This window comes from Marmota monax, unplaced genomic scaffold (genome assembly GCF_021218885.2).
Source record: "Marmota monax isolate L192 unplaced genomic scaffold, Marmota_monax_Labrador192_F-V1.1 WCK01_AAM20220418_F8-fsc01102, whole genome shotgun sequence".
Classification (NCBI taxonomy): domain Eukaryota; kingdom Metazoa; phylum Chordata; class Mammalia; order Rodentia; family Sciuridae; genus Marmota; species Marmota monax.
In genome coordinates, this window is record NW_026694874.1 from 15,269 (window position 1) to 33,117 (window position 17,849).

A 17,849-nucleotide genomic window follows, 5' to 3' on the forward strand; every position below is an offset into this window, starting at 1 on the left:
TCAGAAATGCTGATTCAGTGTATAGACTCAAGATCATAAAGAGTAACTTGTGCACATGTGCCCCCTCATGTAGCCCGGTGGCAGCATGCCTTCCACCTGCCTAGTCTGAACCTTGTTTCCTGGGTCTGAGACCCCATAGGACACCAGGGAATGTGGAATTAAAGGAATTAAAAAATTCCTTCCCAGGAAGATGACTGTCTATTTCCCATGGGAAAGGACTGCATGTACTACAAGAATACACAGTGCCACTACAGGAGGCCTGTGGAGGCAGGCAGTGTCCAGTACTGACATGACACGCCCTGTTACAGCTAAGCAGGACGGGATGGTGTTGTGTGTGATCCCAACACTGAGCGTGTACCAGCTTATTCCAGGTTAACACAACATGCGGGCGGGGTGCTCTCACCTGTTGTCCTTAACTCCCAGCTCACTCCTCAGTGTCCTGTTCCATAATTTTGAGGACGGGGACTCTACAAATCACCTGTGTTTCCAGCTGCCTCTGAGGCTGTATCAGTACCAAGTGCACACAGGCATGCAGAGTTGGGGACCAGCTCCTTGGCCTTTCCTCTTCCTGTGGACAGCACCCTACCAAGGATCTTGCACCCTCACCATAACAGCAACTGTATTCTGTAGTTCTTCCCACCCTCATGGGACCTGCCCCCATGTGTCTCCTGAGCTACAAGCTCCTGGGGCTGCTGCCTACTCAGAGGTGCAGCTGATAGATCCTGGAGCCGTCCGTCCCTCCCGACTCAGACACCCCACCAGACGAGCAGTCTCCTCCCAGAAGCCTGCGTTCGGGACCACGTGGACTCTCCTCAAAGCTTTTGAGTTTTAATTATTTAAACCTGCTCCCTTTTATGTTACTTTACATTCCGTGAGAAGCAGTTATCATGACATGATTAGACACGTAAGAAGTTTATTAGGGGAAATACCTGTGAAGCGAAAGGGCAGGGAGCCAGGAGCCTGGCAGAGCTGGCCGGGCATCATGGAGTTCTGGGCCTGCCTGCAGGAGTGCGGGAAGGAAGGGTGCCTGCCCGGAGGTGTTTAGACTGTAGTGAGGTAACACAGGTTTGTGCAACGGCTGGGGTGGGGTGTGTCCCCCGAGAGCCTGGAAGCCCACTGTCCTCAGTGTGAAACCTCAAGAAGTGGTGAGAACCATAGGTGGGGCCTAGTGAGGGGACATTAGGTCCTGGGGGCCTGTCCTTGGAAGGGATGAAGGTCTAGTGGGACTTTGATTGTTCTCCTGAGAGTGAGCTGTTATAAAAAGACAGGACAGGCTGCCTCTGAGCTTTGGATTCCCAATGCACGGTGACAGTTCTCCCTCACAATGTTCCTGCCATTGTGGCACCATCTTCATGAGGCCTTCAAATAGAGTAGCACAAGCCAGCACCATACCCTTGAACCTCCAGAACTGTGTGTTAAATAAATTTTTTGTTAATGTATCCAGCCTCAGCAATTTCATTATAGTAACAGAAGATAGAGTTGTGTAAGACTGCTAGGGAGTCTTTTCATTTGAAGTTATCTATTGAAGGTTTCCTAGGAATGAGTGAATCTTTGTATCAAGGAATCAAAGGCTGTGGAAATACAATGGTTCCTCTCATAATTACATCCAATATCCTGTTTCAGCCTTTAGCTTTCATTCTTGCAATTTTAGCTTTGACAATTTGGAGATTTTGGTGCTCGAGACCAGGACCCACCAGGAGATATGGGGATTGTTTCATGGAATCAGATTTGATATTGCCACCAGGAAACTATAATAAATGTCTTGTGTTGCTGAATCAAGAGCAAAGGAGGAGATTACTCTCTACTGGCAGGTTTTGAAGAGTATCTTACATGATTTTGCATAATGTTCCTTGTGATACCTTTAATGTTTTCTTATGACGAGCTGGGAATTGCCATATTAGAACCCTCCGGAAGCTGTGTGCTTCCTCATGGTATCAACACTGGGCACTTGAAAGCTTCGTGCCTGGCACCTGTGATGCCAGCCCCAGCACGGAGGCGTCTGCCATGCTTCTCCAAAATAAAGCACTCGTGTTCCTGTCCTTTGTCCTTGGAAGTGAATCACCATGCCTAGCCCCAGATAGGAGGAAGGTACGTAACTTCCATCCTGGAGACAAGTTTCTATTTCATCACTTGGAAGTCTTCTAAGAGAAAAATTTTGTCCTCTTCCTCTTCACCTTTTCCAATAATCTCTCTGGACTCATTTTATTGTTTGGGTTGTAATCCAATGTAAAATTATTGCTGCTTGAACTATTCCAACTTCGACCCTCGTGAACTCTTTTCAGAATGTCCTGTGTCCTTTGGATCTCTCTCATTTTAATATTTATGAGGCTTTAGTTCTTCCTTATTTTGTGGCATTGCAAAATAAGCCAGGCTCCTGTTGAGTTCAGCTGCCCCCATCCTAACCAAGTCAGTATTTCTCCAAAGGATAGTCCCTCTTTATTGAAGAATGGAGTTTAGAAACCGTGTTGGGCGTCTGGGTCACCTTCTTGTTGAGATATCAATGTACATGCACGCACACATTATGTATGTGTGGATTTTTGTACAGATAAAATTTTTATTTAACTATATGTACAATATGTGAAAATATGTATTTGTATCCTTGTACCTATAATTATTATTCTGTTTACATATCTGTATATACTTACATTAACATTAATGTAATTGTATACTGATATTCTTTCACCTATCCACAGGATTTATTCCAAATAGAATTTTTAAAATAGTTCACACAGCTCAGAGTTGAGTAGCATGAATAGTCTATCAGAAATGGGTAAGATTTTTGAAATTTTGAGACTCTTCAATTTGAGAGGAGGATAAAAATATCTTTGTATCTATGAACAACATTGGCTTCTTGAAAGGCAGAATCCTGCAGGATTGTTACTGTTGCAGGGGAATTCCAATGTGCTTAAGTATCAGGCGGGTGCATAATAGAAGATACTGTCTCCAGGTATCTGGGCTGCAGAGCTGGAAATGAGACCTTGCAAATCACCTTTCTAACTGGCTGCCTGTTAGTCTGTGCTCACAGGCACCAGAAGTAGACGCAAAGCTGCAGGAGAGAAGGGGCTGCTCCTTACTGCCGCTTCTGCTGCCTGCCGACAGTCCCCATCCGTGAGCATTAGCCAGCAGTGCTCCTTCACTCTGAGCACTTTCCTCCTCCTCTATTTTGCAATTTTTCTAACAGCTGCAGAGCCACCCAGATCATCCACATCAGCTCCAGACAAAACATGCCCTGTCTTTAGAGGTTTGAATTTCTGTCCACGCTGTTCACCAGCTTCTAAGATCGAATAACTCACAACCTCTCTAAAACCAGGAGCTTTCCACACTTGCTACTCCCTCACAGCCAGTGCTCTTCAGGACCTTGTTAACAACGGAGCACCTAAGCAACAAGTCTTTATATGAAATTACCTGTGCTAAAGGGACTGGGACAAGGCCATTACTGATACAATTTAATATATATTCATGCATTGTTCACTTATATTTTTGAAAAAAATCCTCTTACTATCTGTGGTAACAGGTGACTGGAAATGTATCATGTTTCACAATGCCTTCCTGGTGATGGAATATATTTATAACCAGATACATAATTGGAGAATTTGGCAGTTTCAACATATACTTCTATTTTTTTTTTTTTTTTATCTTGGGGGAAAGCTGTATCTCTGATATTTGGAATTTTATGTATAACATCCTCAAGTCACTTCAAACGATTTAATAGATCCTCCCATCTATTTGAAATCTTTATTATATTTTTCATATCCTGGGAAAGACCTCAAGGTTAGGAGAAAGTGGACTTCTTAGTTCTTAGAGAACTTCTTAATTCTCTAGATGCATTCTGGCTTGATCATTTTCCAAACTGCCTATTTTATAAAAGGAAAATATAAACTAAATCAGTGATTAATTATCAAACTATCATGTCATCCCAACAAGTAACATTTTAAAGAGTTCAACTCTAAATAGTAGCTCTCTTTCCTGTGTCTGTCTCCTCCTCTCTACTTTTCTTTTCAAGTAAACAACCTGAGGAAGAAGAACAGGTAATAAGAATTTCTTACCCTATTTTTTACTTTTCAAGTTATTTGAATTCTTTGTACAACTTGATTATAAATAAACCAATAGCATCATATTGTATGATTGAAATGAAGAGGTTTATTATCAGGAATAGTGCTTTTCAAATACTCATATGCCACCTTATCACCAAATTATCACATAAACCTTTAAATTTCAATTCTCTTTTGCAGAATTGGGGTAACAGTATCTCATAAAAAAGAAAAATAGAATCAGTGAAAAATGTGTAACATAGTTCCTGGTTTAAAGTAAACTTTCAAATAATGAATCCATCTGGTGATTTTTTTTGTGACATGATGTAGGTGATATATTCAACCCCATAAAAATTTGTGGGTTTTGTTTTTAGTTGCATTAATAGTTTGCAAGGGATCTTTCAAAAGCTTATCAAATAATGCATTCACATGTAGTTTTTTTGTTTGTTTTTTAAACTTTGAAAGTCCAAGTCAAGATGCTCTCCTGGCCCACTGTCCTCATAAGCTACCTTAGTAACCAGGGAGGAGGTTGTGTGCCCCATGACTTCCCCCACACACCTATAACCTGGATTACGTAAGTCACTCCTGGCTGGATGTCTGTAAGCCTATTTTAGATTATACTGTCTATTTTGTCATTACATTGGTTTAAGATGCCTGGACAACATCACCAAGAGATTCAGACTCAACCATCATATGTGACACTACCCAAAGGTGCTTGGATAGCAGTCCCCACCGACAACATCAGAGACAGCAGAACTGTTCTCGACTGGCCAGGTCCCCTTCTAGTTATTGTAATTAGTAACTAATTACTAGTAACCAAGATATTTCCTTATGCTCTTCCCAAAAGATCAGTAAACAGCCGATTACCTGAATCCTTTCTGGTCTGCCAATGATCACAGGAAAACTGCATCTAATGTGTGACTGCTGGTGGCAGTTGAGAAGACCCAGTTTTACAGAACATACCTAGTTAATGACAGTCTAGGCTGGGATTTTATTCCACTTGCACTGATGTGTCAGTCAGTTACTATCCCTTGGGACCAGGGAGAACAAAGACTCCTGGGTCAGACAGAGACTTCCCTGTTTCAGGCACAGCAGGTGGCACGAGCCTCAGCAGGTCTGTATCAGTTCTCTCTGTCCTCAGACCCAACAGTGCTGGTGGGGTGGCAGGAAGGCTCCAGATAAACCCAGCTCAAACAGGGGACTTTGATACAGAGCTTAAAATCCGGAGCTGGGGCATACCCCCTCCTTTATGGCACTCAGTGAGCAGCCTTCTTTATCTGGGGCAGAGAGTTCCCCATCCCTTGAGGTAACTTAAAAACCCAGCTCTTCAGTATTCCTGAGGAAAACTGTCAAGGACGCAGCCTCTTGAGCAACATGACCCTGAGAAAGGGCCCAAGTACAGAGGAGGCACAGGCAGCAGGACTCGGAAGCTATCTCCCGACAACCACTCCACTGTCCTGCTTTGCTTCGACTTGCAGCAAAGTTTCCCATGATCCTAGGACTCCATGGGCTACTCTGAGCCATTTAGCTGGGAAAGGCTGCACCAGGTCCATTCAGTTCCACTCAGTGTTTCATTAACAGCAGGAAGAAACCACCCTGCAGTATTGACCTCAACCATGTCCCCGGGATCCCAAACTCAGTCAGTAGGGAATATGTTCTAGGAGGGCCAGTACATCGTATTTTAGGTCTCAGACTGCAACCTAAAGCCAGGTCTGTCATCTACTGTCACCCATACAAGGGACCTGCTACTAATCTGCTCATCTTTAGCACCACTGGCGATAAATGTAAGGGGCCATACATGGACTACAAAGCAAACCCCTTCCTGATCGCTCCTGCCTAATCTCATTTTTCTCTGGATCACCTCTATAAAAGCCTCCTTTTCCTGTGGATGGGCAGAATCGCAGCCTTTGGGACAGTGGGCAGAATTGCAGCTTTTGAGACAGGAGTCCCCTGTGCTTCTCCCTTGCTAGCAAAGCAATAAACCTTTTTTTTTTTTCCTTTTTCTCAAGACCTTGTCTCCATTATTAACTCGGCATCAAGGACAAGGACTGAGCTTTTGGATAGGTCAAACAGTTTTAGAAACAGATGCAAATTTGATTTGTTTTGTGTATCCATCAGGCAAGAGAAACCCAATTTTTGTACTCCAAAGAGGAAAGCTGGGTGACTCATCATTGTTGCCTTCCTTGCACCAGACAGCAAGGCCACTGGAAATGGTGACAGTCTTTAAACACTTGCAGATGGAGCCAATTTTGGACCAGTTATGACTGGTCAATATGCCTGCCAGCGGGTCCAATTGTGCTGTAAGGTGAGTCCTGTCCTTTATTGAGGACATTCTAGTTAAGAAGTTCAGCAACTTCGTCAGGAGTGAGGGTGGTGATGAAGTCTGTAAAGTCTGAAAATTCCCTTTGCTATTCAGAGTTGATTGCAGGAGCTTCACCAAGTCAAAGGCTTTGGGAGAGGGTTGCCTGTCTTTAGCACCATGGCATCTAGCCAAGTCTGTCCTGCAGCTGGAGACCTCGCCCGCCATGCCAAACCTCTGGGTGTGCTGCTCCTGTGACCTAGGGTAGTGAGCTGCTGAACATGGAAAGTCATGGGCTGAGAGAGCAGCATGTCCAAGAGAGCCCAGTTTGGGCCAGCAGAGATCATTCTCCCAGCATATATCATGAAATGGAGGAAGGGGATTTCTTTTATCAGAAGCATGTTTCTCATATCAGAAGCACAAGAGCAACTTGTGTTGTGCTGGTCCAGAGATTCAGGAGGTATGAGAGGTGCTTGCTGGAGCCACCACAGGGAAGGGGCCTCCAGCAAAGGCACAACAAAATGTTTGCTATATTGCAAACTGAACTAATTTTAGGGCCTTTTGGCAAAGACAGACCCATTTAATATAGGTCAACTGGCAAGTAATAGCACAATTAGAGTCCAATAAGATTTGTGAGAAGTGTGTTACCTTCAAATTCCAAACTGGAAGGTCAGGTGAAGCCCTTCAGAAGAATGGGCCACGCTGTTGCTCCACGTCCTGCAGATCCAGCTTTCTAAGAATTTGGTGTGATTCCCAAGGTAGGTAAGGGTGATGTCCCGGATAGAGTATCGGAATTCTCTTAAGGATTTTTAACAGAAAAACGTATGTGGTATTCACCTAGTTGCAAGACGCAGAAGAATATTTCAACCATTTGCAGAATTTTATATAATACAGTGTGCATTAAATGGCCTATATATTTTAATAGCTTACATATTACACATACTACTAAGTTACACATAAATAATTTGTTATATGGTCTCTTTATGTCTCACTGCTTGGCTAGCAAAGAGGACACACCAGGGATCCTGCCCCAGAGCCTGTGATTCCGCCCATCACGGGGCAGAAGGGGCTATTACCTCTCAGAACCGGCCTAGAACTCTAGCTTATCTCACATCTGCAAACTGAAGCAGGAAAAAGAAAAGCCTGGGGCAGGAAAGAGTCCAGGGAAAGCACAGTGATCAAGGATGATGTTTGTCCCTCAGATTTCAGCTGGTGACTTCTCCATTCAAGAATCTCCCCCTCTTCCTAGTACAGGGAAGGAAACAGGCTTCCTACAGAGAAGCTTCCTTTGTAGATGTAAATTTCCAGTATTTACAAAAAGGAAACTCCTTTTCTGCTTTTAGAGCCTTTCCTGTGTCTGTGGTTTTTCTAGCTGTTCAAAATACCCCTTCTGCCAAAGAGACATGTCTTGGGGGTGTAATATTCCAATCTCCTACATGTACGTTATTCAAGTACTCCAATTCCAAAGTTAGGTAATGTGCTAAGCATTTGAAAACTACTTCTGTTCAAACTACTCAGAATTAAAATGGAATTTAGATATATAAAGTGGAAATCATTATCTCTCTCAAAACAAAATGATAAACCAATAATACTTATAACTAATGCTTCACTGTATCTTAACATGCTTGTTCTAATTTTCAGGTAGAAATTTTGCAAAGCGTTTTGCACAGGCTGAATTTCAGGCAATAATTAAGGAAATCTGGAGTTAGCACAGGTCAGTCCTTACAACAGTTTGATCAGGAGCTTAGATCTTTGATCATCAGCAAGCTCCAAGATACTCTATGACTAACTCCCCTTGCCAGTTTTATGCCTCTTTAACATATTGAGCCTCTGCTCTCTTCCCTTCCCTTTATGACTTAAAAAAAAGTGTCAAGTAATACAGAATGTTTCTGCTCCCTGTCTGCATTCTGAGCTGTCTACGCTATAGAGCTGTCTATTACAATCAATTCTTCGCCTTGTTCTCAGCTGCATTCCCAACTCCTGAGGTCTGGTATACAGGAAGTAATCAATAAGAGCTGTCTGTCGACCTCCTCCGTCTAGACTTCCTCCTAATACCTGTAGCATCCCCAACCTGCCAACATCAGCATCTCACCAATTTCAGTCCCAACACTATCATTCCACTCCGCCTCCCCTTTAGTGAAAACATCTGGCTGCTCAGCCTCAGCAGTGCCACAGTGAGAATTCAATAGAATCTTTGGGTGAGTTTTGCCAAAACTATATCATCATTATCACATTAGCACTTTTTTAAATGCGAACTTTATATCAGTATTCCACGCTGGTTTTCTGTTTATTTTCACAACATTTAAGGACTCCCTAAATAATATATGCATTTTGTTAATTTCTAATAATTGTTGAAAATAACATTCAAAATAAAAGATCGTTTCTTACATTTTTAAATATAAAAGCGGGGCTGGGGATGTGGCTCAAGCAGTAGCGCGCTCACCTGGCATGCGTGCGGTCCAGGTTCAATCCTCAGCACCCCATACAAAGATGTTGTGTCTGCCGAGAACTGAAAAATAAATACTAAAAAATTCTCCCTCTCAATCTCTCTCCTCTCTTAAAAAAATATACATATAAAAGCAAATTCTATAATAAAAAGAGTAATGTATACATGTATTTCACATGACAGCCAGCTGCAATATGACAAGGGTACAGAAAATATAACTAGACATTAATGCAGGCAGGGCAGTTTCGTATTTGTGCGGCCTGTGGGTCATATTGATCCCAGTCCTGTTTTACTGCTCTACTGGGACTCTTCTGAAATCCTTATCATTTTGAAATGGAGGTCTGCATTCTTATTTTCCACTGAGCCCTGCAAATTACGTAGCACGTTCCAAATGTGGGGGGGGGGGGGGGCAATTTATTGGCTTAATACAAATTAGTAAACAAGATCAAAGTCAAACACACATAGCATATACCTTAATGCATGGGAAGCTTTTGTCACAATTCTTAAAGACCTGAATGTTCACTTCAACTTGAAAGACAGGTACTCTGTATTTCCACTTTCCAGCCCAAATTGTAATTATGGGAACAATTACCTCCTTAAACTTTATCTAACGTAAAAATAATCTTGTAAGAACTGATTGTAGGGTGAAAACCCACTGTGCAGTGGAGATATGCTGGTGTAGTGGATGAGTAGACTTGAGTCCTAATTCACCAGGGTCTACTTTCAGTGTGAGTCTTTGGTGGGGCCCAGTGAAAGTCATTCTCATTTGACTTACTCTATATTTGCGTACTATCAGTGTTCCTTAGGACAAAAGTGACCAAAGGACTAGTATAGGTAATATCTGAACAATTCCTCCAAACCAATGAAATTTGGTCAATAATTTAACCGAAAACGTAACAGTGGCTTCTGCCTTGGACATCGTCTTTGAAGAGTTGCTTCCCATCCCTTTGCCTGGCATTCTAAATTCTAAAGAAAAGCCAAAGCTTAATGATTAAGGCATTAACTGTCAAATTTTTCTTTAGATTCACAGAACCCAGAACATCTGGTGACTTTCAGATAACAGCAGAATGCCTCTCCTTAAGTCTATGCATAAACTAGCACAAAGCATGGAAATAGTTGGATAATGAACTTGCAGAAAAGTAACACATTTGACACTAGCCCCAGGAGGTCAAGGCCACTGAGAATGCTGTGGCTGGGGGCCAGGCAGGGGTTGGAGGGCACTGCTCATCACATAGCCTTTCTGCCTATTATTCTACTCCTCCTCCTTTCCATCCCTGTAAAAATCCATATACCTGCCTGAGGTCCCTGAAGTTGCACTTTGAAGATTGGATTTTCATCTCCCAAAGAATTGAGAAACACACACAAGTACAGATTCATTGAAAGCGGTGGTGAGGGTAGCACTATATAAGGTAGAAGTGGGCTAAGCAAGAGAGAGACTCAAGGCCCTGATATCTGGAAATCAGAGTCTTATACGCTGAGCAGTGAGATGTTCTCTTTTCTGTAAGAGTGGGATTGAAGACTCTATGCCATTTGCTCTCATTGGTTACCTTATGATACCAGATTAGAATACAGTTGAATTATTCCATTAGTTCCCTTAGAAAACCTAATTAGAATACGTCTTGTGCTCCAGCAGCATCCTTAGACCCTGCCCTCTACCTTCTTGGCATCCCTGAACTCCTACCTAACAAGATGGGATCCCCTCCACCTTCTTATAGCCCTCAAATAAACCTACCTCCCACCACTAACTCTCATCTCCCAGGTCCTGGTTTCACATGGAAAGCAGCTGGATCTGGGTCCAGCAAAAATTAGATAATTTTGGGAATAGCTAATAGTCATGAAAAAAAAAAGTACTTAAATGCTTACCCCAAACACTAATAAGTCGTGCACATCAAAGTCACAATGAAATAGCATTTTAATCCCATCAAAGCCTACCTTATAGCAAGGCTCAGAGGTGAGCCAGTGATTCAGGAGGCTGAGGCATGAGGATCTCAAGTTCAAGGCCAGCTGGGGCAACTTAGACTCTGTCTCCAAATAAAAGAATAAAAAGAACTAGAACCGAAATTCAGCGATAAAGGGCCTCTGGGCTTGATCCCCAGTACAATCACCAATCAAATCCTATCTTACCCACAGTTTCAATTTCTGGTTTAAGTTATGCGTGGTCAAGTGCAACCTGAAAATATTAAATAGAAAATTCCAACAGTAAACACTTGGTAGGTTTTAAATTGCACATCATTGTGAGTAGCATAATGAATCGCGCCACCCTCCCTACCTCGCCCTGTTAGTCAGTATCCCCACACTCCGTTTCTCTTCGTGGTCATTTAGGTTCTCAGATTGACAGTATCGCAGTGCCTTTGTTCATTTCATTTAGTAATTGCCACAAAACACAAGATTAAGCATTGTATAAAAATTTCATGACAACAGAATTACAGTACATTGTTATAACCATTCTATAATATTTTTATTGTTAATCTTACTATGTCTAATTCATAAATTCAACTACCATAGGCATACTCAGGTGTGTGTATGTGTGTAGTATATATAAGTAGTACACGTAGGGGTTGGTACCACCCATGCTTTCAGATATGCACTGGGCTTCTTAAACTATGTCCCCCAGGATCAAGGGGGGACTGTTGTATGAAAAATTAAATTTGAGAATACAACTTACCAGCAACTTTTCAATCCTTGGGGGTATAAACTAGTGAAAGTATTTGGAGAACAGTTTCACACTATCTGGTAAATCTGAAGGGGCTGAAGTGTAATGGAATAATTCCACCTCCAGTTTTATGACCTAGAGAAACTCTCACACATCTGTACAAGCAGTTATGTGTGAATCTTCATTCTGCATCTTTTGTAATAAGGAAAAAAACTTAGTGTTCCTAATTAAGAAAATGAATGACTTGTATTACAGTCATATTACATAGCAACTAAAATAAATTAGAATGACACCGACCAGCTAGGATGCGTTTTTAAAAACGGCATAAATGAAAGAAGCAAATTTCAAAATAATTAGTGTGAAAAATGTATGGAATTTTTTTTTAAAACAAAAAGGCAATGTTATTAATGTTTGTTAATATCTAACATGCATAATACGAACAAAAACATGAGAGCAATGATACCAACTTGAGGGCAATGACTATATTCAGGAGACAGGGGGATCAAGGAAGGGGAGAAAGGGACTCAACTTTATCTGACATTTTATTAAAAGCATACCCCATAAGGACATGGCAAAATATCAATGTAGTAAATTTGGAGAGCATGATTAAATGAGCATTTGTTATTTTATTACTTTGGCTATGTCTGAAATCTTGTTTCCAACAAGAGGAAAAGGAATTAAGCAGCCAGTTTTCGGGGAGCTGGGTGTGCACCATCTCGCTGCTGAGATGCAGGGTCTGCTGTATAAATTATCTGGGGCTTTTACTTGAGTTGTGCCTCATTAGCAATCATCTCTAGCACCAATTAGAAAAATTGAATCTCCATACGAAATTACATGGTCTGCAATTAAGCAGCGCCTGGCTGCCAGTGGGAGGGCCGCTCCTTCCAAGCCAGAGCTCCGCGCTCCGCGCTCCAGGAAAGGGAGAGGGCGCTGGACCCAGGGCGTCACAGGCACCGCGGGCGCCCTGCGTGCTTCCCTCCCCTTGCTCGGTTCCTCTGAAATCGGTTTCCCAGGCTTTCGGTGAAGGGGAGAATTGTCCTATGTCATTCCTCCTGACAGCCTGGCTCCCGCTGCACGAGATGTGCCAGGGATTACTGTTCGTGGGGACCCTCCAAGGGTGAGCCTATGACAGCTCTGGCACCTGGCAGCCGTCACTCTCATTCCTCCCAAGGTGAGCGATCCCGTGAGTCAGAGGTGCCGGAAATGCTCTGCTGCGGACTCGCTGGGCACGCATTCGGGACAGCAGCGTCTCGGGGCACATTTAATGGCAGACTATATATGCTTCCATGTAGAGGAAAAAACTTCCGAGGCCGATTCCCACGTCAGCAGGTTGAGAGGACAGCCAGCCCACTTCATCTGCTTCTGTTCTAATTTAAGAACATCTCGGGGACAATTTTATCTGCAGGGAGAGGAACGTGTTTAAATATAGATACACGATTTCAGACCATTCAGAACAAAGACGGCCCACATTCCCACACTGCTGCCAGCATGCATGCCTGGACACACACTGGTCCTTCTGCATTTAGAGATGTCTGTCCTTCCGCATCAGTTAAACTGTCTTAGTTACTGTCCTCATTTATAAAACACGTCCACGACACACACAGTGATGCTGGACTTCCGCTAAGCCACTTACAGCACAAGCTGATAAGGTGTTAATGGTAAAAACAGGACCTTCCGGGGGTAACAGGGGTTTCTAGATGGACCTATCGTTTCACTGAGCAATTACTTTCACAGTAAGTGCTTCACGCATCTATTTGGCATCTTATGATAGACTACTATCAACTAGAGTGACAGAGTGCTTTCTTTGAAAGAAACAGACACCCGGTAATAACGACATATGTAAGGGACATAATTACGGCTCTAACCTTAATTTGGGTTTATAATTATCTAAGATAATTTGATCAAATCAAAGACTATCCACTGGTTAGTCTGGTAGGGCCACTGCTCCATGTCCGAGATGTCCATGGAGGATTCTGCGACTCAGCCCACCTCTCCCCTCTTTTCACTCCTGTCCAATAGAGAGGGAATTGATCTGCTGGGGTCTGGGATCTGCAGAGCCTCCGCTCCTGGGTTCTCCCTGGGCGGTGCCAGATGCTCGCACACCTGTTCTTCCATGCAGTGAGCCCATGAGGTATGGTGGGGACTGAGGAGCCTGGCCTGAGGGTCTGGGCTGGTCCATGTAATCCAAGGGGGACATGCAAGACTCTAACACAGCCACAGGTTGAGCGGACTTCCCTCATTCCAGGTTCAAAAGCCACAAAGCAGATGGGCTGCTCTTGGTCTCCCTGACTTCAGCACCCAGTTCCCACTGGGTCTGAGTTGGAGAATACCCACTTTATTTCCCTTTTCAGTTCAACCAGGAAATTTTGAGAAAAATGAAAGTATCCTTTGGAGACTGTAACGACACAGCCAGAGGCTACGTTTCCAGGTGGGACCATGGCAGGCTGTTTGGGGGCTTCAGTGATAGTGGGGTTTGACTCCTGGGACCTTCGTAGCTCATTGGCTCACTATGGCTGGCACAGTGCCAGGCCTGGGGGGTAGCAAGTCGGCGGGAGGGGATGGGCCTCAGCATCCACTCCAGCAGCAGACGCAGCGTGGGCAGGACTGAGACTGCATAGGAAGCCTTACCTGGCTGCTCACTGCTGATCCAATGACCCTCCACACACTCATAGCTGCTCACACTGGCTCCTCTCTGTACCTTGGGCACACGGAGTTCATCGCTATCGCAGGATTTCTGCAGTTGCCGTTTCCTTCTCTGAATCAGGTTTCTGAAAATAATTGTAAGGCCTAGCTTTCTGGCTTCATCCAAGTCTGTCCTCAAAGGCCATATTCCAAGAGAGATTTTTTTCTTTTCTTTCGAGACACCTTGTGCCAGAGTCAGCACAGGATTCTCACTTGGCTTTCACCCTTTCCTATTTAACCACATTAGTATCAATTTAAGTGTCTAAATTTAAGTTACCGTGTGTATGTGTCACCTGTCTCACTAGAACACAAGGCCTGAGAGGACAGAAGCTATGACCTTGATGACTCTTGATCCAAAGCTTTAGCATAGTACGCGTTCAATTAAAAAAAAAAGTCCTTTTAATGAAATCAAGTTTTTAAATATTTGTTCATTTCTCCTCTTCTGACAGTAGTCAAAACACATTGTTCAAAACCAATTCATTTTTTGCTCCAAACTGATTCCTGCAGCTTCAAACCTTTTTCAGTAATTTTTTGGCCTTGAATTAATGTTTTCTTGCTGTACTTCCGTCTCCCGCCAAAATATTTGCTGTATAGCAAGATGTCTCTCCCTTCCTTATTCAATCATAAGATGAACCCCTTGTTCATGAGTGAGACCGTAATCAGATCCTCCAACATCAAAAACCGTGGATCATAGATTACATGACTAATAAATCAGTAAGTGTCTGGCCCAGATTGGGAGAGTGTAGGGACCAGCCAGGTGACCAAGGGAGCCCAGATCCCTTCTCCTGGACCTTCATGTGGTCTAGGAATTAAAAACCTGGACAAGCTAGACTTCTGGTTCCCAACACTCAGGAACACTTAGTGTTCTGAACAGTCAGTATTGTAGCGGGTTTTGATCTCTAGAGTCCCAAGTAGCGGAAGAACGAGAAGCACCCTACCCACCAGCGCCCCAGAGCCCAGGTGCTCAGATGCTTCCCATTTTGAATTGAGGCTTTACTGTGATCTCAGCCTTGTTGGGCCACACACATCTGTGAAGTTCAAGGTTAACCAGAGCTGCCTATGCACAAAGGACAAGGTATCTCACAGAGGATTATGACAACTTAGTAAAGGATACACAGTTGTACCAGTGCAACCTGAGCTGCTGTAAGGGAAAGCAGCCAGATGACCTGCACATCACCAGGAGCGCACCTGACTTTCAATGCTCTTACCCTGGCCCCAGTGGAAGCCACAATCTCCCTGTGAGCTGCTGGCCCCAAACTCCAGGGCTCCACCAATGCACTGGAGCTGTGTGGGGTCATATCCATAACCATCCACCCTTCTCCTTCTGATTCCTGAACCAACCCTGAAACCAGACATGTAATAGAAATGAGATCTCTTATCAACTTTGTTGTAAGTGAGGTTAAATTAAGAGAATGAACATTAGAACAAAAGACTTAAACAGGCTTCCCTCTCTGAACCAGGTCTACCTCCCTCACGCCACCTCTCTGGTTAGCAGCCATGGAATCAGAAAGCATTTAAAGTTATTTAGATGAGGTCAAATAAAGGCACTATTTAGGAATGTGTGGACAGGGCATAAGAATGGAGCTCCCATATGCTGACTGCAGAAGAGTGCCGTCTCTAGGTACAAATTCTGAAGAACAGAGCGGCATAGAGGGACCTCTGGAGGGGAGAAGGGCAGCCCTGCAGGACAAAGTGACCAACACCTTGAACTCGGTGTCTGCTTCTGTTGGATCTTCGGCCAGGACCCCCCATTGGGGGTCCCAGAAGCCAGGGAAAGGAAAAACTTGATATTGCCAGCCAGGTCAGCCTCTGGGGGACATGAGGTTGACAAGGAGCAGGAAGGGGGAGTGGGCGGGGACAGAAGACACAAGACCACCTGGCAAGCGTGCCCCACAGATGAGTTGCGAAGGGCACCCCCTGAGTGCAGGCTTGAGACTGAGGCAGCGTCACCCTGAGTCTCCTCCTCAGTCTCTCCCAGCTTCCCAGAGATGAGAGCGCACGGATTTCATGGCCCCTTCGGCCTGCATGGTGGGACTTCCCGCCCACTGTGGAGGGAGACAAGTGAGCCATGGGCATCCTCCCCAGTGTTCACCAGTGGACCCACACATTCTCACTGGGTACACGAGAGCTTCCTTGTCCCCCGAGTTGGAGAGTCACACACCTGGAGTGCAGAACCTTGACGGTCAGCTTCCATGAGAAAGAAGCAACTGTCCGAGTCAGCTGTGCAGATCTTGGCAAAGCGTTTCCCCGATACTCCTTTGAGACCTCCTGATTCTAAACAAGGAGAGGACCCATCTCAAGGCGATGGCCAGGAAGAAAGAAGCCAGCCTGCGAGGAAGCCCCACTGAGGGTCTCCCTTTGGAGACCCTCCTTTGCACATAGCTGACCTCAGGACACATCCCTCTTCTGACCTCCTGAAGGTCAGCTCCTAGGGCAGCGCAGCACCCACAGTGGGCAAGGGCTGCAGCTGTGGGCAGTGGAATGCGGGGAGGGGCGTTGGCAGTGGAACCAGACAGGTGGCCAGCCCAGCTAGTCCAGCCACAGAAGATGCACAGGAGTAGCTGATATTAACTCCCTTGTGTCCAAGGCCTGAAGGTTTCTTTGCTGGTTGAAAGCACAGAGGACAGGAGGTCTGTCCCAGCCTTTACTCATCTCACTACTGCAAGTTCCTTGGCCGCCTCCGGTGCTGAGCTACAGCTTGTGGAGATTGTTTTTTAAGAAGAAATGCTGTCAGTCTGCAGCGTTCTCCCCTCCAGCACCACGCCACCCAGGTGCATGATCCCACTACTCTTGTTCTTGACTTCTATGGCGGGGACCAGGGGCAGGGAAATGGAGGCAAAACCACTGTTTATAGGAAACATCCACTGAAGGCTTATGGAGAAAGAGGGAGTTATAGCTCCAAAGCATAAATTAAAATTTAGTAGTACATTAAGTATATTAAGCACGTTAAATTTTAATATTAAAGTAACTATGCTTAAACTTCTTCAGCCATTACCAACCATGAATGTCTATAGCTTTACTGGTATTTGGGACCTTCGTGTACACATCATCCTTTTTAGAAAGTGCTGCGTTCCTTCTTTTAATCTTAAACTAAATTCTTTGCATTTTGTCAAATGTAACAATTCAGCACTTGCTTTTATTTTGCCCATTCCTTCTACAATTTGCATTTAGTTGGACCAAAGTATTTTCCTTTAGGAAAATATTTCCAGAAAAAATTCTGATGCCAATTAAAAAAAAAGTGATATTAGCTCTAAAGTCTTTGAAAACCTACTACATGCTACAGAACCTCTGAGTTCATGGATTTCGTCTGTGAATAAAGCTTTTAAGTGATAAACTTGGAATTTGAAAAACATTAATTCCTAGGTCTTGTCGATATGATGGTTGTGTTTCAGAGAAGTCGTGGAACGTTATTTAGCCATCTGGCTATGAGCATGGCAAAACACCACCAACCCAAAATCTCTAAAGTTTAAAAAATTAAAAATACTGCACACTCAAATATCAGGTTTACTACCTCAATGTAGTACCCTTTGGTATTGAAGTTTAATTTTAAGTGGGGGAAATTGTTTGAAAAATCGGTTTCTACTTTTCTAGTCATAGTTTTCTAAATCTTGGCCATTGATTAGTCTAGGAACATTTAGATAAAATACTCATTCACTGATCATGTCCAAATGAGTAGTAGTAACACATTAGTATACAAAATTCAGCGGTACAATTTTTGTTTTTAGTTTACCAGCCTAG

At 43.8% G+C, this 17,849-nt stretch overlaps 2 long non-coding RNA genes across 2 annotated transcripts in view; one reads left to right on the top strand and one right to left on the bottom strand.

The window, feature by feature from the left end:
* Positions 1-5,504: 5,504 nt before the first annotated feature.
* LOC131423496 (uncharacterized) lies at positions 5,505-12,464 on the bottom strand. Its single transcript, XR_009225144.1, has 3 exons — positions 10,709-12,464; positions 8,774-8,839; positions 5,505-7,167 (listed from the first exon to the last, which is right to left on the bottom strand). It is a non-coding gene; the product is annotated as an uncharacterized LOC131423496 (long non-coding RNA).
* LOC124080704 (uncharacterized) overlaps positions 12,379-17,849 on the top strand; it is a 40,990-nt gene continuing 35,519 nt past the window's right edge. Inside the window, exon 1 of the long non-coding RNA XR_006847778.2 lies at positions 12,379-12,600. This is a non-coding gene — a long non-coding RNA (uncharacterized LOC124080704). The remainder of the gene's footprint in view (positions 12,601-17,849) is intronic.